Source organism: Nicotiana attenuata, unplaced genomic scaffold (assembly GCF_001879085.1).
Source record: "Nicotiana attenuata strain UT unplaced genomic scaffold, NIATTr2, whole genome shotgun sequence".
Taxonomy (NCBI): domain Eukaryota; kingdom Viridiplantae; phylum Streptophyta; class Magnoliopsida; order Solanales; family Solanaceae; genus Nicotiana; species Nicotiana attenuata.
The window spans coordinates 193,310-201,264 of record NW_017671749.1 but is presented as its reverse complement, the minus strand read 5'-3'; positions in this window follow the sequence as shown (position 1 = coordinate 201,264).

The window sequence follows — 7,955 nt, the reverse complement described above, 5'->3', positions numbered from 1 at the left end:
TATCCTTACCATCAGCTTCTTCAATGGCATCATGTCACGACCCTAGTTCACCAACCGTGAACATGTCATGACGGCACCTGGTCCCCATGACCAGGTAAGCCTAACATTTGCCGAAATATAATAATTGCGGAAAAATAGAGAAAATCAAATCAAATATCTAAAGGAAACTGTACTGAATGCCGCTTGGCAAGTACAACTCAATATCACAAGTCAAAAACAATTCCCAAAACCCGGAAACTCACGGGCAACACAGGCTACAGAAGTGTATAATAATGGTTCCAAACTCCAGAATTTCTAACAACCGAAGAAGGAAAACTAAGTACTAAAGATAGAGTAAGGGGGAGACTCGTCGGTCTGCGGACGCAGCAGATCTACCTCGAAGTCTCCGTAGTCCTCCTGCCTCACTGATAGTGCGCTTGAGTAGAGGTACCTGGATGATCTGCACATGAAAAACATGCGCAGGAAGGGCATGAGTACACCACACCGGTACTCAGTAAGTTCCAAGCCTAACCTCGGTTGGTTAGTGACGAGGAAGGTCAGGGCCCTACTGAGATAAAATATAATAATAATAATAATTTAACAATATAAAAATCTGACAGATATAATAAGTACAGCAGTGAGATAAGACAAGTCAACGAGGCTATCACAACTACACGAGTACAGAATAAACACAGAGTAAACACAGCTCAATACCAATGATAACAATGAGGGTCTCCCAGGATACCGTCCTGTAGCCCTTTTTCCTCAACTGTCCAGTGGATCTCCCGGGATACCGTCCCGTAGTCCATCATATGTGTACATCCGAAGGATCTCCCGGGATACTGTCCCGTAGTCCAACCACCAAGGTGCAGGGGGATCTATCGGGAATCTAACCCGCAGTCCCAAAGTAAAAGTGCATAGGGATCTATCGGGAATCTAACCCGCAGTCCCAAAGTAAAAGTGCAGGGGGATCGATCGGGAATTGAACCCGCAGTCCCAAAGTAAACAAACAAGGGGGGGGGGGGGAGCTACCGGAATCCCACATCCGTAGTCCCAATGTAAATGCGCAATCACAACGAGAAGGTACACGGAAATCAAGTACAAAAGACAAGCAACAGGTAGTACTGGCCTAGCATGCTTCACATAGTACAGTCAAGGCAACTTAAGCAATTAGGCAAGTTAAATCAACTAATCATGCTTCCTAATCTAGCACAGGCTATAATTGCAAGTAGAATAAAGCAAATATGAAAGGAACTCAATCTCAATATCTTAAGGAAACCGAATTTTCAACAATTGGCTCAAATACGCGCCCGTCACCTCACGTACAAGGCACTCAAATCAACAAATAACAAATCCTAAGGGGAAAGGTCCCCCACACAAGGTTAGACAAGCCACTTACCTCGAACCGGCTCAATATCAATAGAAACCACGCCTTTGCCACGAGTATCCAACTCCAAATGGCTCAAATCTATTCAATTCAATTACACATCGTAAATAATATCGCAAACACCTGGTATTGCTAAAAAATTCAAAGCTACGGCGTAAAATTAGGTGAAATGACCAAAATGCCCTTCAGGCCAATGCCCCGGAATCGAATAATTTTCACATTTTCAGAACCCTCGTACTCTCACAAGTCTAACCATATAAAAATCTCCCAAATCGGAGGTCAATTGCCCACTCAAAACTCAATAATTAGGTCTATGAAATTTCTTCCAATTTTTTATCCTAAATTCGAATTCCAATGGTGTATTTAACTATAAAATGATGAAATATAAGAGGAAGGGACAAGAGAAATGTTACCCAGTGATCTTTACTTCAAATCCCACTCAAGATTCCTTAAATCGAGCTCTCAATTGATTTTGCAACTTATGAACTCAAACCCTCGACATCTCTATTTCTGTCCAGGGGTTTCCGCTTCTGCGGACAAGGGACCGCTTCTGCGGTCCCGCTTCTGCGGACCACGAGCCGCTTCTGCGGTTCTTCATTAAAGTCAAGATTTTCGCTTCTGTGGCCCTTCACCGCACCTGTGGTTGCCGCTTATGCCGATTCATTACCGCTTCTGTGGTTTCAAACAAAATTCCAAGGACCGCATCTGCGGCTACCATCTCGCAGGTGCGTAACCGCTTCTGCGGTTAAACTTCCGCACCTGCGGAAACTGAAAGGGACACTCGAATTCCGCTCCTACGGCGTTCTAGCCGCTTCTGCGGTTCCCAAGCCGCTGAAGCGGAAATACCAGATGACAGAATCCTTCAGTTATTCATTCAACTCCAAAATCTTCCGTCAACCACCCGAAGTCTTCCCGAGGCCCCCGGGACCTCAACCAAAAGCACCAATACCACCTAATACCTTATTCGAACTTGTACCAATCCGTAAAACACCTAAAACAACGCCGAAAACCCGAATTAATCAAAGATTCAAGTCTAAGAACCTCAAATTCCAACCAAACACGCTTTCGATCAAAAACCTAACCAAACCTCGTCCGAATGACCTGAAATTTTGCACACACATCCCAAATGACATGACGGAACTACTGCAACTTCCGGAATTCCAATCCGACCTTCGGATCAAAAACTCACTATCGGACCGGAAACTTCAAAAATTCAAACTTCGGCATTTCAAGCCTAAATGAGCTACGAGCCTCCAAAATACATTCAGAACACGCTCCCATCCCCGAAATCACCTAACGGAGCTAACGGAACCATCGGATTTCCATTCCGAGGTCGTCTTCACACTGTTCTGATTACGGACCCTTTTTTAACTCTTAAGCTCTCATTTAGGGACTAAGTGTCCCAAAACACTCCGAATCCCAACACCGAACGTCCCGGCAAACCAAAATAGCATAAATGAACTTAGGGGAAGCAGTTAATGGGGGATTGGGGCGTTAATTCCAAAAACGACCGGCCGGGTCGTTACATCCTCCTACACTTAAACATTCGTTCGTCCTCGAACGAGCATAGAGAACATACCTGAAGTAGTGAAAAGATGAGGGTACTGGCTGCGCATATCCTGCTCGATCTCCCAAGTCGCCTCCTCAGCCGGCTGACCCCGCCATTGAACCTTTACTGAAGCTATGTTCTTTGACCTCAACTTTCTGATCTGCCTGTCCAAAATAGCCACTGGCTCCTCAACATAGGATAGATCCTTGTCCAACTGGACTGAACTGAAATCCAACACGTGCGACGGATCACCGTGATACCTCCGGAGCATCGAAACATAAAATACCGGATGAACTCCGACCAAGATGGGAGGTAGGGCAAGCTCATAGGCAACCTCCCCAACTCGCCTCAAGATCTCAAAAGGGCCAACAAACCTCGGACTCAGCTTCCCTTTCTTTCCAAACCTCATGACGCCCTTCATAGGCGAGACCCGAAGCAGAACCCGCTCACCAACCATATATGAAACATCACGAACCTTCCTGTCCGCGTAACTCTTCTGTCTAGACTAGGCTGTACGGAGTCTTTCCTGAATCACCGTTGACCTTCTCCAATGCATCCTGAACCATCTCTGTACCCAATAGCCTGGCCTCACCCGGCTCGAACCAACCCACCGGAGATCTACACCTCCTGCCATATAAAGCCTCATACGGCGCCATCCGAATGCTGGACTGATAACTGTTGTTATAAGCAAACCCCGCCAATGGCAAGAAATGATCCCAAGACCCCCCAAACTCAATCACGCACGCACAGAGCATGTCCTCAAGAATCTGAATGGTGCGCTAGGACTGTCCGTCCGTCTGGGGGTGAAATGCTGTGCTCAACTCCACCCCAGTGCCTAACTCCTCCTGCACAGCTCTCCAGAACCGCGATGTAAACTGAGTACCTCTATCTAAAATGATAGAAACTGGAATACCATGCAAACGGACGATCTCCCTGATATAAATCTCCGCCAACCGCTCCGATGAATAAGTGCTACACACAGGAATGAAATGAGCGGACTTGGTCAGCCGGTCCACAATAACCCAAATGGAATCAAACTTCTTCAAGGTCCGTGGAAGTCCAGATACAAAATCCATGGTGATGTGCTCCCATTTCCACTCCGGAATCTCTATCTGCTGGAGCAACCCACCCGGGCGTTGGTGCTCATACTTCACCTGCTGGCAGTTGAGGCATCTAGACACATAACCAACTATATCCTTCTTCATCCGCCTCCACCAGTAGTGCTGCCTCAGGTCCTGATACATCTTCGCGGCACCCGGATGGATGGAATACCGCGAACTATGGGCCTCTGCCAGAATCATCTCTCGAATGCCATCAACATTGGGCACACAAATCCGGGCCTGCATCCTCAATAGTCCATCATCTCCAATGGTCACATCCCTGGCATCACCACGCTGAACCTTGTCCCGAAGGACAAGCAAATGAGGGTCATCATACTGCCGCTCCCTGATACGGTCAAATAGGGAAGACCGGGAAACCACACAGGCTAGAACCCGACTGGGCTCCGAAAGATCCAATCTCACGAACTGGCTGGCTAAGGCCTGAACATCCATCGCCATAGGCCTCTCTGAAGCTGGTAAATATGCCAAACTCCCCAAACTCTCCGCCCGGCAACTCAAGGCGTCCGCCACCACATTGGCCTTGCCCGGGTGATATAGGATAATGATGTCATAATCCTTCAGCAGCTCTAACCACCTCCTCTGACGCATATTGAGATCCTTTTGCTTGAGCAAGTGCTGCAAACTCCGATGATCAGTATAGATCTCACAAGGCACACCATACAGGTAATGACGCCAGATCTTCAAGGCATGAACAATGGCAGCTAAATCAAGGTCGTGGACAGGGTAATTCTTTTCATGTACCTTCAACTGTCTGGACGCGTAGGCAATCACCCTACCGTCCTGCATCAACACTGCTCCAAGACCAACTCTCGAGGCGTCACAATAGACAGTATAAGACCCCGAACCGGTAGGGAACATCAAAATAGGGGCTGTAGTCAAAGCTGTCTTGAGCTTCTGAAAGCTCGCCTCACACTCCTCTGTCCACTGAAATGGGGCACCCTTCTTGGTCAATCTAGTCATAGGGGCAGCAATCGATGAAAATCCCGCCACAAAACGACGGTAGTAACCCGCCAAGCCAAGGAAACTGCGAATCTCTGTAGCTGAGGACGGCCTGGGCCAACTCTGCACAGCCTCTACCTTCCTCGGATCCACCCGAATACCCTCGCTACAAATCACATGGCCTAAGAATGCCACAGAACTCAGCCAAAACTCACATTTTGAGAACTTTGCATATAATTTCTTCTCCCTCAAGGTCTGAAGCACGGTCCTCAGGTGCTGCTCATGATCTTCCCGACTCCGGGAATACACCAGAATATCATCAATAAAAACAATCACGAACGAGTCAAGATATGGCCTGAACACACTGTGTATCAAATGCATGAAAGCTGCAGGGGCATTGGTCAGCCCAAATGACATGACAAGGAACTCGTAATGGCCATATCGAGTCCTGAAGGCAGTCTTCGGGATATCTGGCTCCCGAATCTTCAACTGATGGTAACCTGAGCGCAAGTCAATCTTAGAAAACACCTGTGCGCCCTGAAGCTGGTCAAACAGATCATCAATGCGAGGCAAAGGATAACGGTTATTCACTGTAACCTTGTTCAACTGGCAGTAGTCAATACACATGCGCATAGAACCATCCTTTTTCTTCACAAACAAAATAGGAGCACCCCACGGTGAAATACTGGGTCGAATAAAACCCTTACCAAGCAATTCCTGCAACTGATCCTTCAACTCCTTCAACTCAGGATGAGCCATACGATACGGAGGAATGGAAATGGGCTGGGTGCCCGGCAACAGATCAATGCCGAAATCAATGTCCCTATCAGGCGGCATGCCTGGAAGATCAGCTGAAAATACATCGGGATAATCTCGTACCACTGGAACAGAATCAACAGAAAGGGTATTAACACTAACATCTCTCACATAAGCCAAATACGCGGCACACCCCTTCTCAACCATGCGCTGAGCTTTAAGAAAAGAGATAACTCTACTGGGAGTGTGATCTAAAGTACCACTCCACTCAATACGCAGAACACCTGGCATAGCCAGCGTCACGGTCTTGGTGTGACAATCATGAATAGCAAAGTGGGGCGACAACCAGTCCATGCCCAGAATAATGTCAAAATCCACCATACCGAGTAACAATAAATCTGCTCTGGTCTCAAAACCACGAATAGTAACCAAACATGACCGATAAACCCTGTCCACCACAAGAGAATCTCCCACAGGAGTAGAAACATAAACGGGGGCACTCAAAGAATCCCGAGGCACACCCAAATGCGGAGCAAACTAAGTAGACACATAAGAGTAAGTAGAGCCTGGATCGAATAGAACCGATGCCTCTCTGTGACAAACCAGTATAATACCTGTAATGACGGAGTCGGAGGCAACAGCCTCAGTGCGGGAAGGAATACAATAATATCTGGCACGGCCCCTCTCTCGAGGGCGACCTCTATCTCCCCTACCTCCGCCCATGGCTGGCTAGGCAGGTGGGGTAGCAGCGGGAGCTGGGTAGTCTGTGAAGATGCACCCCTACCAAGTCTGGGGCAGTCCCTAACCATGTGGCGTGTATCACCGCACTCGAAACAAGCTCTGGGAGGACGCGATGGCTGTGACTGGCTGGGACTAGGCCTGCTAGACTGACCTCTGGAAACACCCCGCGCAGGAGGCGCGCTAGAAACTGGAGGTTCATAGTAAGGCTCCTGAGGTGCAGGTGGAGCTGGAGTACTGCCGGCTGCTGGAAGAGCTGAATGAATAGGGCGACCCGCATAACCCCTACCATAACGACCTACTGATGGGGTACGGGCACCAGAGTAGTGACCCGACTCTCGAGACCTCTTGGCCTCCCTCTCCCCTCGCTCCCTGGCGAGCATACCCTCAATCCTCCTAGCAATGCTCACTACCTGCTGATAAGGAATGTCCATCTCCAACTCTCGAGCCATGCTAGACCTGATGGGCGGAATAAGGCCCTCAATGAACCTGCGAACTCTCTCTCAAACTGTAGCAACCAAAGCCGGCGCGTGCCTGGCCAACCTGGTATAACGGATGGCATACTCTGAAACTGTCATAGCACCCTGGCGCAAGTGCTCAAACTCTGCGCGCCATGAATCTCTGAGGCTCTGGGGAACAAACTCTCTCATAAACATGTCCGAGAACTGGGTCCAAGTAAGTGAAGCATCCTCGACTGGACTGTCTAACTCATAAGTACGCCACCAATCATAGGCGGCTCCTCGAAGCTGAAAAGCAGTGAAAGAAACCCCGCTGGACTCCACTATGCCCATAGTACGAAGAATACGATGACACTCCTCCAAAAATCCCAAGGCATCATCTGATGTTAAGCCACTGAACACTGGGGGATCATATTTCTTAAACCTCTCAAGTCTCCGCTGCTCGTCCTCTGAAGCAGATGACCCATCCTCGGGCTGAACTGGCACTGCAGGCGGTGGGGGATAATCTCGGGAACCTGCTCAACCTGCAGTCGCTGCTCAGGAGTGCGGACGGCGGGAGTCTGTGCTCCTCCCTCGGCCTGGGATGTGGCTGCAGCAAGGGGAAGCAACCCCGCCTGAGCCAAGGTGGCGTACATGCTCATGAACTGAGCCAAAGTCTCCTAGAGCGCTAGAGTAGTAGTGGCAGTAGTAGGCGTGTCAGGTGCCTGGGCTCCGGCTGGATCTTCTGGTGGTACCTCGGCGGCAGCTCGCGCAGGTGCTCTGGTTGCACCACGTGCGCATCCTCGACCTCTCCCCCGGCCCCGGCCTCTGACGGCTGCAGTAGGGGGCGCGGGTGCCTGATCATCTCGAGTGGCACGTGTCCTCACCATCTGTGAGAGAATAGAAGTCAGAAGTTTAGAATTGATGCCAAAATATCGCACGACAAGGAATTAAAATGAAACGAAGATTTTTCCTAAACAGTTACATAGCCCCCCGTAGATAAGTACAGACGTCTCCGTACCGATCAGCGAGATTCTAATAAACCGGCC